Source organism: Mus pahari, chromosome 5, assembly GCF_900095145.1.
Source record: "Mus pahari chromosome 5, PAHARI_EIJ_v1.1, whole genome shotgun sequence".
Classification (NCBI taxonomy): domain Eukaryota; kingdom Metazoa; phylum Chordata; class Mammalia; order Rodentia; family Muridae; genus Mus; species Mus pahari.
Window position 1 is genome coordinate 164,844,570 of NC_034594.1, and position 22,826 is coordinate 164,867,395.

The 22,826-nt window shown below is 38.2% G+C and overlaps 1 protein-coding gene across 1 annotated transcript in view; it reads right to left on the reverse strand.

Annotated features, from left to right (window-relative positions):
* Syt14 (synaptotagmin 14) overlaps nucleotides 1–22,826 on the reverse strand; it is a 142,277-nt gene that overhangs the window by 110,026 nt on the left and 9,425 nt on the right. The gene's annotated exons all lie outside the window — the stretch shown is intronic.

The window sequence follows — 22,826 nt, forward strand, 5'->3', positions numbered from 1 at the left end:
TTCACTGTCACCATCTGCAATGTCGATCACCTCTCTTCAGTCAGAAACAACCCACAAAGAAGCACATGATCTACTGGTTTTTCAAAGGAATCTCAGTGAAGTCAGGGTAGCCTTTTTCAACAGTGATAATGAAATCATCATTAACCATAGGCAAAAAAGTGAACTGTAATCCATGCACAAAAATTACTCAAAATAAATATCAAGATGAACTTTATGTATGCAAAAAATAACAGGATTTTAAATTTTCATTAATTATAGCAATGAAATACATAACACATAATGGGAATAACAAAAATGTGTAAAGCTGTGGAATGCTATCAGCACACACAGAAAACAAAAAACTAACATGTTTTGAATGAAAAAGCAATACACTTGGAAACTGAACTACTTCTTCTATCAAGAGCCTCTTGAAACCAGGGAGGAGGACATAAACTGCACAAGAAGATGCTTGGCAAAATTATTTCAAAGGTCATCTGGGAAAATGGCCACCCAGAAAGATATCAGCCCTAAGACCCAGAAGATTTGAACAATATAAATGGGGAGCAAAGACTATTCAGTAACTCTGCATTTTTCATTCTGACAGAAGCCAAGCTTCTGCACAGAGAGACTGTAAAGATACGGCACACTTACACACTGCACTTACTGGCTCAGGAGGCTTACACTAATCACTGTCTCAAAAATTTATCATTTCTTTCCAATAAAAGCCAAGAATGGTGCTGCATGCTTATCATCCCCATACTGGGAAAGCAGAGACATGAAGGTCATAACTGAGGCCAATCTGGCCCACAGAGTAAGACCTCCAAAACCCAAAACACACAAAATACAAAGAAAAATAAGTAAAGAATGAATGCACCACAATAACATCCACAAAAACAAAGTGCTGAGGCAGTGGTTCTAGAAAACGTCTACAGACCTACGTACTCTAGAAGCTAGCCCAGGTGCATTAGAAACTTAGTGTTGATAATGACGTTGGAAGCTATGAGGAAAAGGGAAAATCACCCTGACCCCTTCTGACAGCTGGCTGCCTTCTCTCCTGCTTCTCTCTAATACAAAAACATCAGGAGAGAAAACAAGACTGTGTTATATAAAATGCTCAGCCCTATCTCACAGACAGATAGCAACAGTTGGCTACACATGGGAGCTCTGTAAGGACTCAGGAATCCATCCATGTTCAATACACTGACAGGGACAGAGCCTGAACCTCTCAGCCAGAGGGGGAGTTTGTCTGGTGAAGGATCAGTTTGTCAGAGTAGGCCAGGCAGATTTTGTTCTAGCAGCGAGGTGTGGACCTGCTCCTTTTCAAAGCACATCACAAAGGAGTGCACAGCAGATGGATGATGCAGACGGATTGGAAAAGCTCAAGCAAGCTTCCAGGTTCTAAAGCTGGTCTACAGTTTCATTCTCCCAAACCCCTAGTGTCAAACACACAAAACTCACAACCTTTAGAGAAGGAGAGAAGGAAAGGAAAAAATGGTCCTTTCTGACAATAGCACTTCAGAGAGAGCAGAATGGGGTTGGGGAACTGTGCAGTCAGTCGCCAGGACCTTTGCTTCCCATTGACTGCAAAATCTAGCCTAGCCTGCACCCCACCTCACCTGTCAGTGCTGGAAGAACCTGCAGCAGAGCCAACGGACATTAGAAACAACAGCCACTGCAGGAGACTCTTTCTCTCTCTAGACTCACAACAGAAGTTCAAGGAACTGAGAATGAGAATCCATGACTCCTGCTTTCTGTGAAACTGAAAATGGAAATGTCATTTTAATAATAGTAGCAAAAGCTTATTCTTTGCTAACATCACATCTCTATAAATTCACAACCTAATCAAAGTTCCTTGAACCAGAGTTTTTTTTTTAAAAAAAAAGAAAGAAAAGACTTAAAATGCATTCCAACAGCTGGGCATGGTGGCACATGCTTTTACTCCCAGTACTTGAGAAGCAGGTGGAGCTCTGTGAGTTAGAAACCAACCTGCTCTATGTAGTGAGTGCCAAGTCAGCCAGGACTACTAGTGAGACTCTAGCTTAGAAAAACTCTTTTGACATTTTAATAGGACAGTTAGAAAAAGCTGCTAGTCATTCAGTATCTGTTATTATCCCTTCTAGAAGTCATCAAGACACACTGACATAAAGATATTGGCCCTAAGGCTCAGAAATTTCAAAAACAGTATAAAAAGGTAAAAATATGTTGTACTAAACTCTAGACTGCATTTTGACAGAAAGTCAAGCTTCTTCACAGAGACAGTGTGAAAATGTGGCATATTTACACACTCAACTCAGGAGCTTACAATAGTGACTTTCTCAAAACTATGTCATTTCTTTCCAAGAAAACATTCAAAATCCTCTTCTTGCTGCTTTGGAGTCTAGCACATTTCGCTGTAACTACCACTTTCGATGCCACAGATACCAACACCAGTCCTCCAAGCCACTGTGATCATTAGGCAGTCCTGATCTTTGTCCCTCACTTCTGGTACTATTATTCTCCTCACTAACTGAAAAGACTTAGCTCTATAAATGTCCACATACAAGGGACTGCCTCAAATTTCCATGCTTAAGTAATATTCTCACCTCAGCCTCGAACACAGCTAAAACTACTACAACTACTATTACCTTTAAATATTTTTTTAAAGTAAACATGCTCTTTAATACATACTGTTTAGCCACAAAAAGGAAAGGAGGATATAAGCACTCCTTGCTATTCTGTGAGATCTTTCTTCCACCCTTCTCCACCCCTTTTCTTCCACGCTTTTAATCCCCTAACACTAGATAAGAGGGGGAAAAGAGATAGAGAGGAGAGGAAAGAGATCCCTGAATCAAGTCAGGGGTCAGAAAGGGATCCATGTTATTGTTAGACTACTTCCTGCTGATCAGGAGCATTGAGCTCTTTGGGGCAAGATTAGTCTTCACTGTCAGGATATCTAATTTCCTTCCCCTCCTCCTCCTCCTCTTCCTCCTCTCCCTCCTCTTCCTTCTCCTCCCCCTCCTCCTCTTGTTTGTTCTTTGTGCACGAGTACTTAACGAACCAAGACCAACAACAACCAACAACTCACCCTGCCTCCCAGGGCCCTGAAGTCTCTCCTGGAAGCTCAGAGATCACTAAAAGCCCGTGGTGTGAACTATTTTACTATTTACATATATTAAGTATATTTAATTATTTACTATTTAAGATATTTTATATCTTAGAAGATAAATGCTTTTGATTATCCTGATTCTCCAGTTGTGGGTGGTAACAGATTTGGTAACTGTATATAAAACATTTCACAGTTTATGGAAAAATAAGGAAAACGATGATGCTAGTTGTTTGCTTATTGCATCTCTGGATAGATTGAAAAAGAATAGGAATAAGCTCTGTGATAAAATTAACCAACTCTTAGCATCTCAGAATATGGTGAAGAACAACAAAAAACTTAGTGATAAAATTAACTGGCTTTAGATGTACATAAACAGTCTAAAGGTTTCTAAATATGCCCTAGAAGAGAATCTTCTCTCCAGCAGCCACAGGGCTCAAGTTGCAGGGGAATCAAACTGAAGCCCTCATTATATGGTTGGCTGAATTACAGAAAAAATTCAAGTTCCTGTCTCAGAGGGTGTGAGCAGTTAAAATGAGGACATTAATTGGTAAAGAATGGGATCCTGTACATTGGGATGTAGGAAAACACCTGAAGTCCTTCCTCAAGCTAATGGAGCATCACTAGCATCTCACTCTGAGCCAATAGGAAGCATCCATCACTAGCATCTCACTCTGAGCCAATAGGAAGCATCCATCACTAGCATCTCACTCTGAGCCAATAGGAAGCATCTACCCCCAGATCCCACCCACTCCTCAATGTTTATAAAGATCCTAGACACACGGAATAAAATGCACATGTTATTTCACTGAGAAGCATCTGAGAGTGTCTGTTTTACTGAGCTGTAACACTTTGGGAAGAGTTTTCTCTCCTGAAGTATACATTGCTAGACCTTAAACCTGCCTGGCAGACCAGGCTCACGCCCCTGCTGCCCCAGCTGCTACTACCACAGCCTCTGCCCACGTGCTGCCCATCACAGCTGTCCAAGGTCACCCCTGCTGTTGGCATTAGTGCTGCCACAGCAACGGGCAAGACCTGGGACCCTGGCCTACCTGCCCTGCGCAGACTTCCCTTCTGAGAGCTGTAACACTTTGGCCCATTTTGTTGTCTGATAAACCAGCAATGACCTTCTCTAAAGGAAATGCCAGACAAAACAATACTAATGTTCCTCAGAACCCAACAAGCTGCCTCTAGACTTATAACCAGAGTTAAGACAAAGCTGGCTCCTAGATGGGAGGTAGAAATTTAGTTCATGAGGAGGTGTGCTACACGCCTGAAGAGCTTAATGAGTATGCTAATTTATTCAAACACTGGGGATGTGTAGGAAAGGATTTTAAAATTATGGGATAATGGTGCAACTGGATCAGGCTAAGTGTATTGTTATGAGATTCTAGATTTAATATGGAAGCTCACAAAGTTCAAAACAAAACGGTGTAAAAGTTTGTTTGAATAGTGGTTGAAGCCAATAATCATGCCTAAATAGAGGTGACTGAGAAGGCATGACATGTCATATCACTACTCTTACTGACGAACAATTTGTAATTCTCTTATAAATACATTTATTAATTGTTCATTTCCAAAATTTGCCATTTAATATTCTTATAATGGAAACTGAAGAAGCTTTTACATTAAATGTTGATAATATGGTGGAAGGTATTCACTGCATTGTATAGAATGTGAACACAGAAGTTGACTTCTTTGGCAATACCCAAAGATTAATGATCAGATTTTTCTCATACTTGGTGTCATTTGTTCAGAGATCAATAAGAGGTTTCATATAAGCATACACTATTACTTAAATGACTTATTGAAGAAGATCATGTTACCAACTTACTTCTCATACATTCAAACTTGTGGCTCTCACATTACTGGTGAATAACAGAAACAATCAGTATAAACTTTCTGGGCCTAGTGTACCCAGACTACATGCAGCTCATGCTGGGAGTCTGCATGGCCTTAACCTTCATCATAAGAATGCTAACAATAAGAATAATGTACTGGAACGCTTGAATTTGAAGTTTTCCCCCATAGGCACATGTTGCAAGTGATTGCTCTTTATCATGTAGCGCTACTGAAAGCTGTGGAGCTTTGGGGAAGTGAGCTTGGTTCACAGCAGTGGGTGATAGTGGACTCATCATCTCCACCCACTAATCTATTGCTGTATGAACAAGCTGCTTCTGAGTGTTCCCACCAGCACAGACTAAGCAGTTTTGCTTTGCCTTCTCTAACATGGAAAATGAGAACCTCTGAAACTATGAGCTAAAATGAATCTTTCCTCTCTCAGACTATTAGGTTTTGGGTTTTGTCTTGTTTTGTTTCCCCCCACCTCCTTTGGTTTTGTTTTTTACACCAATGAGAAAAGTTACTAATAGAGAAAATTGGTACTGAAGTAGAGTTGTCACTGTGACCATGTGCTTTGTATGCCTCTGGAACTGGGTTGTTGAAGAACATGTAAGAATTCGGAGCTACAGGTTAGACAAGTCCTAGAGTGATATTACAGAGTTTAGTGGTTAACCACTAAAGGCAAAATGCAAATATACCTATGGGGACAGCAAAACTATATTCAGGAGGTTTCACATGGGGACAAAAATATGTGGAAAATTGGACTAGAGGCCATTCATGTTTCATTCCAATAAAGAATGTGGCTATGTTCTGCCTATATTCCAAAATTGTGAATAAGAATTAATCTTAAAATAATGAACTAACTTATTTGATAGAGAAAAATTTTAAGGCATTTTTATTAGATATTTTCTTCATTTACATTTCAAATGCTATCCCCAAAGCCCCTTATACCCCCCATCCTGCTCCCCAACCCACCCACTCCCCCACTAGATAGAGAAAGTTTTAAGACAGCATAGTGTTCAGCTTGAAGCATGGTTAATGTTTGCTGCTTTTAGCTAGGTTTATGGTAAGAGCTGCAGAGAGCAAACCGTTGAACAGAAGTAATTTGGAAAACTGCACTTTGGTGAGCTAGAAAGCCTTTAAAGTTGTGAATAAGGTAAATGCTGTGAGCAAAGTAGTGGTGGTTACTAAGGAAATTACCATCGTTAAGGAGAAACCTAGCACTTTGCTCTGGAACAAAAGAAAAGCAACCTGAAAGAAAGTCCCAGGTACTCCCTAAAGGATTGGAGGCATAATTCACACATCTGAAAAACTTTCATTCCAAAGAAGAGTTACTGAGAAAGCCCAGGATGCCCTTCAGAAAAAGGGCCACCCAAAGACGCGCTGTAAGGGTAAGCTACACGATCTCAGAGATCGCTGCAGCAATGGTCAAAGACGGCCCTGCTTCATTTCAAGTTGCCAGAAGAACTTGGCACAGTCTTCTTTTGCAGTCATGCAGATATAAGAATGAAGGGCCAACTGAAGCATACAACAAGGATCCAAGAAAATGTGAGTCCAGGCAGTGTGTAGCAGGTCAGACCTGCAAAGTGTAGCTGACACAGCAATGAATGAAGCTGTGAAGGTGAATTCTAAGTTGCAGTGGAGAAGCCAGGAAGTTCAAAATGCTAGAAATGTAGGGCATTTGCTGAGAAAAGCTGCAGGCACTAAGTACAGGTGGCCCAAGAGAGAGGCCAGGTGTGCCGCAAATGGAAGGCCACAGAAGCCAGAGCTTCCGAAGCATGCTGAAGGTAGGATGACTCCATTATGCACCTTAGATGCCAGACACGGTGTAAAGGAGTTGATGTTTACCCTGCTGGGTTTTGATCTTATTAGTCTAATCTTCCCTCACTATCCCACTTTTCTCTTGACATGGGATTATTTATTCTATAACATTGAATATTGGAAGGTGCAACTTTCTCCGGTTTTACAGGGCTCACAATAAAGAAATATACATGCTAACCTACTGGCTACTTTATTTATTCGGTCTTCATGGAAGTCATGTAAGATTGGTATTAGATGGCATTAACAGTACTGTGGTTTGGATGCTTCCTATCTGCCACAGATCTGTGTATTACAGATTTGATACCTAGAATAAGCCTGTTAGAAACATTGAATTTCAGGACTTGTGAAAGGTCCTTACATCACAGGGGAGAAGAGGCATGCCCTTACAAAGGACTATGGGACCTGCTGATCTGTCCTTTATTTTTGCTCTTATCACATTGCAAAATACTCTCTAGCCATCTGAGCTCACCAGAGGCCAATGGGACCAGTCTGACCTTTCACTCTGAACCTTCCAAACTGTAAGCTAACTAAAGCTTTTGCCTTTTGAAAATTAGTTGATTCTAGTACTGACTTATTTAGTTGCCCAGCTTAGATGAAGCAAATTGGAAATTTAATCCATATACCATTAATTCTAATTTCCATAATTTGCTTCCTTGTAAACAACAGAAAGGAGTTGTTTCTTACTGTTTTCCTCTGGATGACTGGAAGTATAGCAAAAGTCAAACCCAATTACTAAGCACAATCACTATCCTACTCCAGCACCCCAAAATTACAACATAACTGCACAGGGCTAGCCAGGTGGCTTAGCAGATAAAAGCACTTGTACTGCATGTCTGACAACCTGAGATTAATCCCCAAGACCCACAGTGGCAAGAGAAAACCAACCATCTAAAGTTGTCTTCTGACCTTCATATAAATGTTATGGCATACACATATATTCTTTCACACACAAATAATTTAATAAATGCTTTTAAAATAATATCAGTACATAATTTCCAAATTGAAGTTTGAAAATATGAAAGTGAAATTGGAAATATGAAAATTTATTCTCTACATTTCCAGATACTTACCTAATTTCCCCTAAAAGAAAGAGAGAGAGCTAAGAATAGCACCAACAGAAGAAAGGACACAGGATCTACCTGAGAGGCAGAAGACAGACAAGATCTGTCTACTTAGCTGAGAAAAGAATCTAAGGATAGAGATGGTAAAAGATGAAAACCTAACAGGATTCCTATCCATAAGGAAACAGCCATTAGCTTATTGAAAAAAGGACAATGCACAGAAATGCATTTTATGGCTATAGGCCTGAACAAGCAACACTTGGCTCATCCTCTTCTGCAGCTCTAATAAGGACAGCCGCTCCAGCTACTGTGTCCAAACTTTCCTCACCTCTCTGCCTAGTACTCTCTTTACCTGCTACCCCAATACAGTTGTGTAGGAACAGAAGAGGGTGAAAGACCTGAACTGATGCATTATCTGATCTAACACACAACCTTGTAAGCCTTCCATTTCCATCATGAGTCCTTTATCTGTGGTTGCTCTCTGGTAGACATACATACTCATAGTAAAGTGTTAACTGAAGAAATTTTTAGTTATTTATGTCCATATTTAAGAGAGACTGCAAAGGTTACTCAGACTTAAGAGTAAGCCAAGCATGGTGGATCAGGATTCTATGCCCAGCATTCTTTTTTTTTTTTTAATATTTATTTATTTATTGTATGTAAGTACACTGTAGCTGTCTTCAGACACTCCAAAAGAGGGAGTCAGATCTTGTTATGAATGGTTATGAGCCACCATGTGGTTGCTGGGATTTGAACTCCGGACCTTTGGAAGAGCAGTCGGGTGCTCTTACCCACTGAGCCATCTCACCAGCCCCTATGCCCAGGATTCTTGAGGCTGAGGCAGGACTGCCATAAGTTTGAGGCCAGCCAGGTTTACATGGTAAGTTCTAGGCTGGTCAGTGCTAAATAGAGAAATCCTGTCTCAACAAAGCAAAACAAACAAACAACAACAACAAAAAGAAAAAAACAAGAAAAAGACCACCTAGATAAGTTAAGAACAACATGAGAGAACCACCACAGGTGGTGCTGGGAAGTAACATAGCATAGAGTTCTTGCTTAGTTCTAAGTTTTGAGTTACATCCTTATAACACAGCAACAGCAATAAAAACCCAGGTGATCAATCTAAACTCCATGAAATCTTGATCCAAATAGAACTGATTAGAAAGCTTATTGGTATCATCATTTCCAAGCAGGCTCAGAAGTTTATCCTCAGTAGCTTAAACAATGACTTCCCTCTAATGAAGAAAAACTACAGCAGATAATAAATCTATAGACTGAGTTAAGCCAGGGTAGTGGTTTCAATGAGAATATCCCCGCCCCCTCCCCCAGCAGTCTCAGGTATTTGAACACTTGGTCCTTAAGATGGCTCTGTTTGGGGAGATTTAGGAGGTGAAGCCTTGCTGGAGGTTGTATGTCACTGGGAGGGCTTTGAAAGTTCAGAGCCTGTCCCTTCCAGTTTGATTTCTCTTCTTTATGGTTAAAGCATGTAACTCTCGGGTTTCCTTTCCTGCCTCCATGCCTGCTACTTGCTGTCATGCCTTCACTCCTCCATCCTGAACTTTTATCCCTCTGGAACCTAAGACAAAATACTCCCTCTCTCTTCCTTAAGTTGCCTTTCATCAGGGTGTTTGTATCACAGCAACAGCAAAGTTCTAAGTCTTTGGGCTTTCTTTCATCTTTGACCGGGTATTACAATGTAACTTTGCCCTCAAGCTTGCAGAAATTTTCTTGCCTCAGCCTCCCAAGTGGAGAGATTACAGGCATAGGCCATGATACATAGCAAATGAAATTAAAAAAAAAAAAAAAAAAAAATTTAGCAGTGCTGGTTTTGTGCTTCCCATTGAGTCATACCCTTTCTTCTTTCTTTCTTCTTTCTTTCTTTCTTTCTTTCTTTCTTTCTTTCTTTCTTTCTTTCTTTCTTTCTTTCTTTCTTTCTTTCTTTCTTTCTTTCTTTCTTTTTGTGGTACTAGAAATCAAAGCCAGGATCTCACACATGCTTAGACAAGTATGCCAACACTAAGCTAAACTCTAAATCCCCATAATTTTTTGAAGGTGGCAGGTTTGAGACAGGGTTTCTTTGTGTAGCCCTGGCTATCCTGGAACTCACTCTGTCGATCAGGCTGGCCTTGAACTTAAAGATACCAACCTGCCTCAGCCTCCCAAGTGCTGGTACAAAAGGCTTGTGCCACCATACCCAGCTCGATCCCATTTTTATTTTTAAAGTTAAAAGAGTATTTTTTTAAGTTCTCCACTGATATCTTGTCTTAGTCCCTATTCTATTGCTGTGAAGAGACACCATGGCCACCGCAACTCTTATAAAAGAAAACATTTAATTGGAGGCTTGGTTACAGTTTCGGAGTACTTCATGGTGGGGAACATAGTGGCAAGCATGGTGCTGAAGCAGTAGCTGAGAACTATATCTTAATCCACAGATAGCAAGCACCTAGCATAAATTTTTTGAACCTCAAAGTCCTCCCCCAGTGACACACTTCCTCCAACAAAACCTTCTCAAATATTGCCACTTCCTGATGACTAAGCATTCAATTATATGGACTATGGAGCCATTCTTTTTTATATATAAAGATTTATTTATTCATTTAATGTACACTTTTGCTGTCTTCAGACACACCAGAAGAAGGCATCAGATTCCACTAAGATGGTTGTGAGCCACCATGTGGTTGCTGGGAATTGAACTCAGGACGTCTGGAAGAGCAGTCAGTGTTCTTAACCACTGAGCCATCTCTCCAGCCCATTCTTATCCAAACCATCACAGCTTCTATTCTCTAATGGCTACAAAAATCTTTTGTTTTCTACAGTTTCTGAAAAGACTCTCATTCACACTGGGATATTCACTGCTATATGAATGTATACCAAATAAACTACAGGCTACATGAAGATGGATTTGGTATACAAAGGAAACTAACAGAACAGGTCCATAAGAAGTCCTGTGCCAAAAAAACTAGAGTTAAGACTCAAAAGTATTAACACATATTAACCTACAATTTCCTGCCTGAGGTCTATTATTTTAATTTGAGGTTCATAAAGTATCTAAACTAATAAACAAAGAAATACAACTCAAAGTAATGGGATAATTTTGAATACAAGGAAGAACCTACAAGACAAAAATGATACTATATAAAAAGCACCTTTCAAAATGTGTGTGTGTATGTGTGTGTGTGTTAGAATGTGCACATGTGTGCAAAACTCCTAACACAACAAATGATACACATGAGTTAGAGATAACTATGAACACAACTAATGTGAGAAGTTCTTCAGCTGTATGCCAGGCTGTACTACCCACCAAAAGTACTCCCACAGGAGAAAAGCCCTAGCAATGTAATGAGTGTAGTAAAAAAAATCTGTCTTAATAGTGCCTCATTACAAATCAGATAGTCCACACAAGAAAGAAACTCTATGATGTAATTGACTGTTAAAAAGCCCTTACCAGAAATCAAATCTCAGCAGGTGTCAAGGAACTCATAGGAAAGGAACCTTATGTTTGTAATGAGTACAAGAAAATCTTTGGTATGAGGTCACTCCTCAAAAAATAGCAGTGACCTCATCTGTGAGAAAAAGACCTGTTATGTATTCCAAAATCCACTTTCTCTAAGGAAAATACTTAATTTTCCCTTATGATGGGTGGCACAAAATAACTCAACCCCACACCCACCTTGCTGAAAGGCTTAGCCATAAGGAAAAGAAGAAATTGCAAAGAAAATAGGAGATAACAAGGGGCACTGGTTAGATCTAAAACTGCTGACATAAAAATCAGTCCACAGTGCATATTCTCCCTCTCCCTCTTCCTCTCCTTCTTCCTCTCCCTTTCCCCCACCCCCATCTGTCTTAAAGTAGTGGATTAGAGCATAAAGCACAAGGAAAGGATTTCAAAGTATAAGATAGCTTTAAGCCAGGGTTCTCAATATGTAAGTAATGACCCCTTTGGAAAACTTCTACCTCCAAAAATATTTGCATTGTGATTCCTAACAGTAGCAAAATTACAGATATGAAGTAGTAACAAAAATAAGCTTATGGTTGGGGGTCAACATAACATAAGGAACTGCATTAAAGGGTCGCAGCTTTAAGAAGATTGAGAACCACTGACTTAAGAGTCATTGGGATCTGTTTCTTCATTTACCCTTAAAAAGACCTTCAAATTTACATCTAATCAGATTGTATGGTTATTTTTAAATTTATTTTTGTTTTCTCTTCTGACAGGTTCCTACTACATATCCCTAGATAGCCTAGAACTTGCTCTGTAGACCAGGCTAACCTCAAAAATCACAGAGATCTGCCTGTCTCTGCCTCCTGGATGGTAGGATAAATGTGTGCCACCACACCTGGCTCAGACTTTATGGATATTTTTAAAGGGTGTATATATTTTATGGCTTCTAAGTCCTATTCTTTTTATAGGCAGACAGTGCTATAACAATCATGTTTAGGTATTAAAAACTTGATTTCCATTGTGTTATTTCCTTACAAGAAAATGTTTACAGATGCAAATTTTAGTCAAAAATCAGAAAAATTTCCAACCCCTCCCCACAAAACAAAATATATCAAAATCCCTACTACGTATTTCACAGAGCCCTTAAATTCACACCGAAGCCACATCTTTAAGTTACTCAACAACTAGTATAGGAAACTTGTCCATTGAGCCATTATTAACTTATCCATAGCACCTAACACAATAACCAATGGGCATTTTGTGTTAAGATGGTCTGCTGTAAGTCATAGACTACAACCTGGTGTAACTCCCAGGCTCACTGGCTTCCTAACATTCTCAGCCTGCTGTGAAGGAGATGTAGCCATTCAACTGAATTACTAGGGGAAAAAGACTATTAAGGACTGTATACTGCCTCTAGTTGACCCATAAAAGCCTCTGAGAAACAACCCTTTCCCTTTCTTCCATCCACAGTGCCTACTTGTTGAGGAACATGGTAGCCTCCAAAGCCACATGCTGGAGAAGACAGAGCCACAGATGCCAAGCACCTAGACTTGCACTACAACAGAAGCAGCGTCCTGTGGTCATCATAAACAGTGGGCTTGAATTTCTCAGAAACCTCTCCGCTGCTTGAGTATCTGGGGTTTGCTGAGTGTAGAAGCCAACTATACATTAACTATACATCTAATAATATGAGCAGCTTTTAGTGTTCTTGTTTAAATTAGAAATGTATCCTCATAAGCTCACCTATTTGAACACTGGCTCTTCATCTGGTAGCTCTGTTTGGAGATGCTATAGAACTTTTAGAACATGGAGACTTGCTGAGAGAAGTGTGTCACTAGGGGTGGAACTTGAAAGATAAACAGCCTCACCCTGCTTCCACTTCTCCTTTTAACTTCCTGATCCTGTTGCCATGCTTTCTCCACCATTATGAACATCTTGCCCTCTGGAACCACAAGTCAAAATAAACTCTTCCTTAAGTTGCCAATGGTTAAGATATTTTATCACAGAAACCAAAAACAACCAAAATACTTAGGGAAGCAAAACAGCCTACTTAAGAATACATGCTACTGAAGAAGATAAGGTAGAAGGAGAAGAAAAAAATCTGAATGACAAAAACCAACATGGATACTAAGCTCTGATGAGTATAAAGTTGAGCTAAAACCTGGATATGAACAGGAAAGAAAAGGTATTTTAAGAGAAGTGAGTGCAGAAGATATCACAGAAAACATTGACACAACAGTCAAAGAAAATGCAAAAAGCAAAAAGCTCCTAACCCAAAACACCCGGGACAAATGAGAAGATGAAACCTAAGGATAATAGGTATAGAAAAGAGCAAAGATTTCCCAACTCAAAGGGCCAGTAAATATCTTCAACAAAACTATAGAAGAAAATCTCTCTAACCTATAGAAAGAGATGCCCATGAACATACAAGAAGCCTACAGAACTCCAAATAGACTGGACCAGAGAAGAAATTTCTCCCATCAGATAATAATCAAACACCAAATGTACTAAACAAAGAAAGAATATTAAAAGCCGAAAAGGGGGAAAAGGTCAAGTAACATATAATGGCAGACCTTTCAGAATTACACCAGACTTCTAACAGACACTATGAAAGCTAGAAGATCCTGGGCAGATGTCATACAGACCCTAAAAGAACACAAATGCCAGCCCAGGCTACTATACCCAGCAAAACTCTCAGTTACCATAGATGGAGAAAACAAGATATTCCATGACAAAAACAAATTTACATGCTATCTTTCCATAAATCAAGCCCTACAAAGGATAATAGATGGAAACACCAACACAAGGAGGGAAACTACACCTTAGAAAATGCAAGTAAGTAATCTTTCAACAAACCCAAAAGAAGATAGCCACACAAACATAATTCCGCCTCTAACAACAAAAATAACAGGAAGTAACAATCACTTTTCCTCAATATCTCTTAACATTAATGAACTCAATTCCCCAATAAAAAGACATAGACTAACAGACTGGATATGTAAACAGGACCCAGCATTTTTCTGCATACAGGAAACACTTCAGTGACAAAGACAGATACTACCTCAGAGTAAAAGGTTGGAAAACAAGTTTTTCAAGCAAATGGTCCCAAGAAACAAGCTGGAGTTACCATTTTAATAACAAACAAAATCAACTCTCAACCAAAGTTATCAAAAAAAAAAAAGATAAGGAAGCACACTTCATACTAATCAAAGGAAAAATCTACCAAGCTGAACTCTCAATTCTGAACATCTATTCTTCAAATGCAAGAGCACCCACATTCATTAAAGAAACTTTACTAAAGCTCAAAGCACATATCACACCCCACACAATAATAGTGGGAGACTTCAACACCTCACTCTCAGCAATAGACAGATCATGGAAACAGAAACTAAACAGAGGCACAGTGAAATTAACAGAAGTTATGAACCAAATGGATCTAAAAGATATCTATAGAACATTTCATCCTAAAACTAAAGAGTATACCTTTTTCTCAGTACCTCATGTACCTTCTCCAAAATTGACCAAATAATTGGTCACAAAACAGGCCTCAACAGATACAAGAAGACTAAAATAATCCCATGTACCCTATCATATCACCACGGACTAAGGCTGGTCTTAAATACCAACAAAAACAAGGGAAAGCACACATACACNTGGAAGCTGAACAACGGTCTACTTAATGATAACTTGGCCAAGGAAGAAATAAAGAAATTAAAGGCTTTTTAGAATTTAATGAAAATGAAGACACATCATATCAAAACTTATGGGACACAATGAAAGCAGTGGTAGGAGGAAAACTCAAAGCTCTAAGTGTCCCCAAAAAGAAACTTAAGAGAGCTTACACCAGCAGCTTGACAGTACACCTGAAAGCTCTAGAACAAGAAGAAGCAAATTCACCCAAGAGGAGTAGAAGGCAGGAAATAATCAAACCAAATATAAACAAAAAGAACTATACAAAGAACCAACCAAACCAAGAGCTGCTTCTTTGAGAAAATCAACAAGATAGATAAACCCTTAGCCATANTAACNAGAGGGCACAGAGACAGTGTCCAAATTAATAAAATCAGAATTGAAAAGGGAGACATAACAACAAGGTATATCTTAAAATAACTATTCTGTTTGTTGAATATCAACAGTTGAAAATATTAAAATCATGTTCTACATACATCATGGAAATATTATTGATAATTTTTCTCACGGTGCTTGAAATTAGCATTTCCTTAATGTTTAACTTCAAAGAGTTTTTGCTATTTTTAAATTTTTAAAATATACGTGCTGATAAAATAATTTTTCTCCTAGAAACACTGATAATCTTTTTTAAGTAAACTGACTGTTAGACATGTACATAGATATATAATGTGTTTTAAATACTTTCTCACTATGTCAGGTAGTATCATATAAGGGCCTTTGAATATATTTCTTAATAATTCATGCTTAATATTTTATGCTCTTTTACTATGCTTAACTCCCAAAGAATATTTTATATGTTTTGAAGCAATTTAGTATTCAACATTAGATATAGGATCCTCAGTTATGGATAGTATTAAATATTCATAATGATATTTTTAGGATATGAAAGGATATGAATATAAAAGTCAAACAAATTTTTATGTATTATTTGATTATCAAAATACTCAATATTATTAATATATTTGATGTATAAAATGCATTTAAATCATAAAAAATTTAAGAAAAAAAAAGCTGAAGTTATGCCCCATCTGGAATTTCAATCTCCTCCTGGTTATCTCCTGATCAAGGTGCAGAACTTTTGCTTCTTCACCAAGATGTCTATCTGTATGTTGCCATGCTTTTTGCCATGATGGCAAGGAACTGAACTGCTGAAAGGCTAAGCCAGACCCAATTAAATGTTTGCTTCTATAAGAGTTGCATTGGTTGTAGTATCACTTCACAGCAATGAAACTGTAAGACAGAGATGTTCTTATAACTCTTTGGTTATTATATACACTATATCTTGCTTATAATCAACCCATATAATGCACTTCAATGTACTAAATATCTTGACAATAGATTCTGTATATCTTACAGATAAATAAAATATTAATATTTGTACTTTTCTCCATAGGTAAGTAATTTTAAAATGTATTATGGGCAATGTGTTTATTTAGATTTAGCAGATATTTTCTTCTACTGGGCTGCCTTGTCTGGCCTAAGTGCAAGAGGAAGCACTTAGCCTTCCAGAGACACGAAGTTCCAGGCTTTGAAAATAACCAAGGGGACCACCACCCTCTCAGAGTAGAAGGGGAGGTGGGATGAGTAACGATTTTATGTGGGGTGTGATAAGGATGGGGGCAGAAAGCAGGATGTAAAGTAGACAATTAAAAGCAATCAAATAAAATAAAAGTAAAATAACTTAAAACTTGTAATAAAATTAACTTAAGGAAAATTATTTTGGTGAAACATGTATACAATATTAACGTAAGTAAATAACTATTCTACCTATAGTATATAAAGGCTTCTCATACTTCTATGTATGTGTGAATATGAAGAAAAGAATCTATATAGTTTATGATATTAAAAAGTGGTCTGTTAAAGAAAAGAGAAGTGAGGTTGTACAAAAAATATAATTGAAGTGTAAACAGCTTTATTATAAAAACTATTAATTGCAAAAAATATAACCTCTGAAACTTAACCAAAACTGAAATTTAACTATACTAGGTGAAAGAAATGTATAGGAAGATGAAATAATGCCTTATTTTTTTCATTGTTACTAAACTGTTGACCTTGCTAATAGTTTCTTTTTTGTTGTTGATTTTTCAATTATAGGCATAAGCTAGCTTATGCATTAATATATATTAACTAGTTTAAAATTCACAAACCAGATGAGAAAGACAATACTGCTATCCCAATCAACATTCAGATGAGAACCCATGTGGTATAAAGGGCCAGGCAACATGCTGAGTTCATCCAGCTAAGAAGCAGCAAAAAGCATTATGGAAACCCATTCCAGAGCCACTCATGAAATCACCTCCCTCAGCCAAAGCACAGATGTCTAAACATTTAAAAATCAAAGGAACAGAAGAGAAACCTTAGGATATGAAAACAGGCAGGAAAAGAAGACAGCTAACAGACTTAATTATGTTTCTCAGTTTGGATTTGCTGTAGCTACGGATCTAACACAAACTAACCCTTATAAGGCTCCTGACAAAAAGAACACTTTCAAATGAAGTTAAGACTAACACTTCAGCTGTGGCTCAGAGCACATATTACACCTTGTTTACTCTGTCAAAACCTCAACACAAAACTCAAAAAAAAAAAAAAAAAACTATTAGAAGCAATAGAGAAGAAATATTTCTATAAGAAAATGTGCTTTCGGTTAAGTCATTGAAAAATTAAATTATCCCTAATGCAACCATTAATGCCTTTTTAAATTAAATTCACTAAGGCAATCACCTATTGTCTTCAGAGTCAGACTGCACGCTAATGTGTTTTCATTTTTAGATAAGTCAAAGTCATGTCTACACTTGGCCATCCTTGCCTTTCTACACAACTCAATTTAAGAGTGACCTCTACTGGCATCCTGGCTCCCCAGACCATATTGTCCCCACTCCAAATTTCCCATTTCCTACCCTAATTTCCAGATTTTGATATCCAAATGCCTTTCTGACATCATCAATCAATGTTTAGTGAGCATCTAGAAGTCAGCATGTCCAAAATGTAACAAGTTACTTCTGTACCCCCACTAACATCATTGTATTCTACTGTTTTCACAGCAATTACAGATATTTGAACTTGTTTATTGTCTATATCCTGGTATCCCAAGCATTATAAGCCACAGGCGGTGAGAACATTTGTCATTTATTAACCACAAAATTCCAGTGCTTACAACAGTGCCCACAATTAGACAAGTTGTAAAATATTAAATATCAACAAATACAAGAAAAGTAACAGAAGAATCCCAACCTCTACTGCATAACCTTCAGGCCTTCAACATACTTTTCCTTTCCATCCCCTACAAAAGGAAAGAACTGGATATACACATTAGGTTTCTAAAACTGGCTCTGTCTGCCACTGCTGCCTTTTGTAGGGCACTGGAATCCAGTTCTACCATCTCTTTCATCAAAGAGTAAATGACTGCCAGGGGGAAGGAGATACAATAAAGTAAACACACAATCCAATTTAAAAGGAAAAAAAGGAGAGGTTGGAGAGATAGTTGAGTTAGTAAAGTGCCGACCCTGCCAGGCATGAAGGCATAGATCTCCAGCACCCACATAGAAACTGAACATGGTAGAAAATACCTATAATCCTAAAGTTGTTGAGGGGGAGACAAGCAAAATCCCCAGAGCATGCTGTCCAGCTAGCTTAGACAAACCAGCAAGCTCCATGTTCAGTAAGAAATCTTGTCTCAAAAAAACAAAGCAGAGAGTAATACAAGAAAATACCTAACACAGACCTCTTACCTGCTTACACATGTGTACACAGAATACATAAGAGAGGGGAGAAATGTGGTGAGAAGAGAAAGAAAAAAAGAAAGCCCAAACTTACAATATAGAGTCATAGCATAAGAGGGATGGAAGGGTTCACATTCTGCATATACAGCAAACAATATTACTAAATAGCCTTTCTCTTCATTTCTCACCTTCCTTTGTTTATCCTACCTCAGAAGAAGAATAGGGTGGGGCTGAGGTGTTCTCTACACTTGGGATAAAACAGAGAGAACACCACACAGCTAACAGCTACACTATAAAATAGATGTACTTTGTCTTTGGTGATCTATAAATAGCCTGTCCTTGGCATCTCAGATCAGCCTATTCTGGACACTGTCCTAGATTGTCCCAGGCTAGCTTTCACCACCCTCCATCCTTGTCTACAGCATTACCTTCAGTCCTAGGTCTCCTGCTCCAGGCCACCCTCCATCCTTGTCTACAGCATTACCTTCAGTCCTAGGTCTCCTGCTCCAGGCCACCCTCCATCCTTGTCTACAGTGTACCTTCAGTCCTAGGTCTCCTGCTCCAGGCCCATAATTCCTATTTTCCACAATGGAAGCAAAATAATCTGATTTACTGTGGTGATATGTTTAGATAACAATGCTAGAAGACCTTTCTCTTTCAATATGATATATTTCAAAGATTATATACATCCTAATTTAGCAAATATTAAAGGATGAGAAGCTATAGAACAGTAGGCAGATATTTCTGAAGCAGCAGGTTCTTCGGGTATCTTTGAGATCATTGATATACTCTGTAAACAGAGTTCAGACACTGCATTCTCCTAAGAAAAATGAAAATCCAAATGACACTGAACTACATTTTTCTAATACCAGATTAACATCAGCAATACCAACAAAATATATCCAAAAGACAATGCTGACAGAGCATAGAGTTCATGTACTTCTGGTAGGAATGCAAAAGGGTATTGTGATGGCTATTGTTCATTGACAACTAGGAATCACTTGGAATGTAAGATTTTAAACACACTTGTGAGGGTTATTTATTTTAGTTTATTTTGAGGTTAAAAATACTTTATTATAAGTTGACAGGTGGGAATTTAAGAGAAAGCCAGCAAACAGAGCTCCTTTATGGCAGGAATGGATCTCAGAGGTAGGGTACCTGGAATATTTTGGTCAGCCTCTGGACAGATCTGTAAGAGATTATCTTGATTAGCTTAACTGATGTAAAAGGACCCACACTAATATTGGGCATCACCATTTCCTGAGCTTGGGTCCTGGACTGCATAAAAAGGAGAAAGCCAGTACATTAGTCATCTCCTGTTTTCTGATGGCATATGCAATGTAACCAGATGTTTCAAGCTCCTACCTCCATAACTTCCCAATGATGGCCTATACATGGAACTGTGAACCAAAATTAGCCCTTTTCCCCTCAAGCTGCTTTCCCAAGAGTATTTTATCACCATAACAAAAAATAACTAAGACAAATACCATATACAAGGTAAGAAATTTTGCAATTTCTAACATACATATCATCAAGACCTTTTAATCATGAGATATATTCCTCTTCAGAGTCCCTCTATTCACAGGTCTCCAGGAGTAAGTTCTCATATACATTTTTATACAGATACTTTATACCTCTAAGCTGATGGTGTGTAGAAGACACACTGGACTTGAAGTATGTTTTGTGGACCAGATGAGGAGGCACCTTTTTTTCCCCAGTACAATGAAAATCCACAGAATTCCACATATCAGAGTGATATGGCTAATTTACACATTTAAAAACCACTCATGCTTAGTATAAGAAGGTAAGCATTTAAGTGAGAAAAAAAAACAAAATCTAGTGTCCTAAACAAAAGAAAATATTCAAGGCTACAATGACAGCAACAAAACAGGGGGAAAAGATGGATTCAAAACACACTACAAGTACAATTGACAACTACATATTACAAGTGGGAGAGAAGAGAGTAATAGAAATACAGGAAGATTCTTAAATTGGGACCTCAGCAACTAGGTGAACAGTGTTACTTATTAGCTGAGAGGCTTATTGGAAGGTGAAGGTCACTTAAGAAATTATCACATGTCTTTAAGATGAGTCAGTCTGCTATTCTATAGCCATCCAAATAAAAAGACTGAGATGTGAGATAAAAAAGCAAGGACTTAAAGGCCATCCACACTGGCTTTATTCAAGGAGCATTTGAAACAGGAAAAGAAGATTTAAAAAAAAAAACAGTAGAAGGGAAAGAAGGCGAGGTGAATTAGTCAGGGGCTACACCCTCAGATATTCTGTGCTGCAGACAGAAAGAGTAGCCAGCAAAAGACAGAACGCACACACGAGAAGAAAGCTCAGTGTTGAGCAGAGTGTGGTAGCACATTCCTGAAATCCTAGCACTGGAAGGTGGAGGTAGAAACTTTAAAAATGTAATGGCAGCACCAGACACCCAGTAAGCTGAAGGCCAGAGTGGGATATATAGCACCTGCCACAAAAAAAAAAAGGTAAGGGCTGATTTCATAAGAATTTCATTTCATAAGAATAACTGGCACTGATTACAATGTTTCTCCTTTATATAACCTTCATATGTTATTGTCTATGTAAGTCTAGCTTAAAATGAAGAAGTGTTAGCCTTCAGTCTTGAATGTTTAAACAGTTATGAAACATTTAGAATAGGATACTATTAAATGCATAATATAAAGATCTAAATATTATTAATATTAATATTAACACTGATATTAATATTAATAAATAGATATAGATATAAATATTTTTCAAGAAGTAACTACAATGTGAATAACTGTTTTAAATGTTCACTGAACTAAGAATGTAATTCAGCAGTAGGGTACTTGCTTAACATACATGAAGCTCTGGGATCAACCCCCAGCAATCCATAAAATCAGACATGGCACCAACATACACCTGTAATCCTAACTCTTGACCAGTTCAGAATCTTTCTTTGCTACATTGTAAGTTCAAGGCCACCCTGAGCTGTCTGAGACCTTATGAGTAAATGAGCACAGAATAAAGATTCCATGGCACAAAGAGAAAGGGAAGGCTAGTTTAAGACAGAGTGATGTGAGCAAGACTCTGCACACTACCCTAGGTAAGAGGAAGACCATTGGGCAAATTAAGTGATCTATTAAGATCACCAGCTATCCTGATAGCCTTTCCCTGGCATTCTCAGAGTCCTCTATACTCCACTCACTTGCTTCTAGCTGTCTTTAGTCTTGTCTTGAATCCTTCTTTACCTGACTACTACTGTTTCAGTTGCTTTTGATTCCAACTGAATCGCTTCTTAGCCTTTGGAGTATGATCACGTGTGATTCCAAATGATCTGTTTAGCATCTTTTTCTGCCCCATCAAATAAGGTTTCAAAAATTTTAGTGGGATAACATCTATAAAATTATTTAAAACTCTCAATAGGATTAAAATAATTTAATACACAAAAATAAAATGTAAAACAAGAGTAAAAATATTTACATAAAAATATACAAATTTGCTCTCCCCATTTTTGGGAAGATGCACAAATCAAGAAAACTGACATCAGTTTCTGCCATTCCAATACCAGAGGAAAGACACAATAACCTACATGTTAATAAAGAAAGAAGATTGTCTTTAAACCACAGCAACTACAGGCAGTGACCCACAAACTAGTTAGCAATAACCATATCAGCAATAATCACATGTATTCACCCAAAAAGGTTTTTTTAAAAAAATGTTTTCAATTCCAAAGCAGCTAAGGATTTTCCAGAGCTGTCAAGAGTGAAAGTAACTGACATTTCACTGGCATGTCAGTTGCATCATGTGTCACAGACACTGTTCCATCCTCAAAGTGAAAGGTCAGGGTGGTCTTTGGGGCTTCTGGCCAAACTCAGGAGGGCCAGCTTAGTTAAAGAGAGGAAAGAAATGTTCCTTGCTGAGACACAGGCAAGAAGCAGTCAGGGAATGAGAGAGGACTCAGATCTGTGATCTCTCCTAATGAACTAGGATGCCCCAAGGTTTCCTAAAACCTAGAGAACACCTGGCTCCTTGCCTCCCACCTAACACCTGGTCCATCTTGTTGAGCTGCCTAGTTACCAGGCAGCTCCTTTTAAGGAAGCACAGGCAGTTGTTAGTGTCTTGGGGTTGTGTGATCTTTGTAAATAGTCCCAACTTCAATTTCAACCAATTGCTCATATCTCTCTGATGGGGTACAGTAA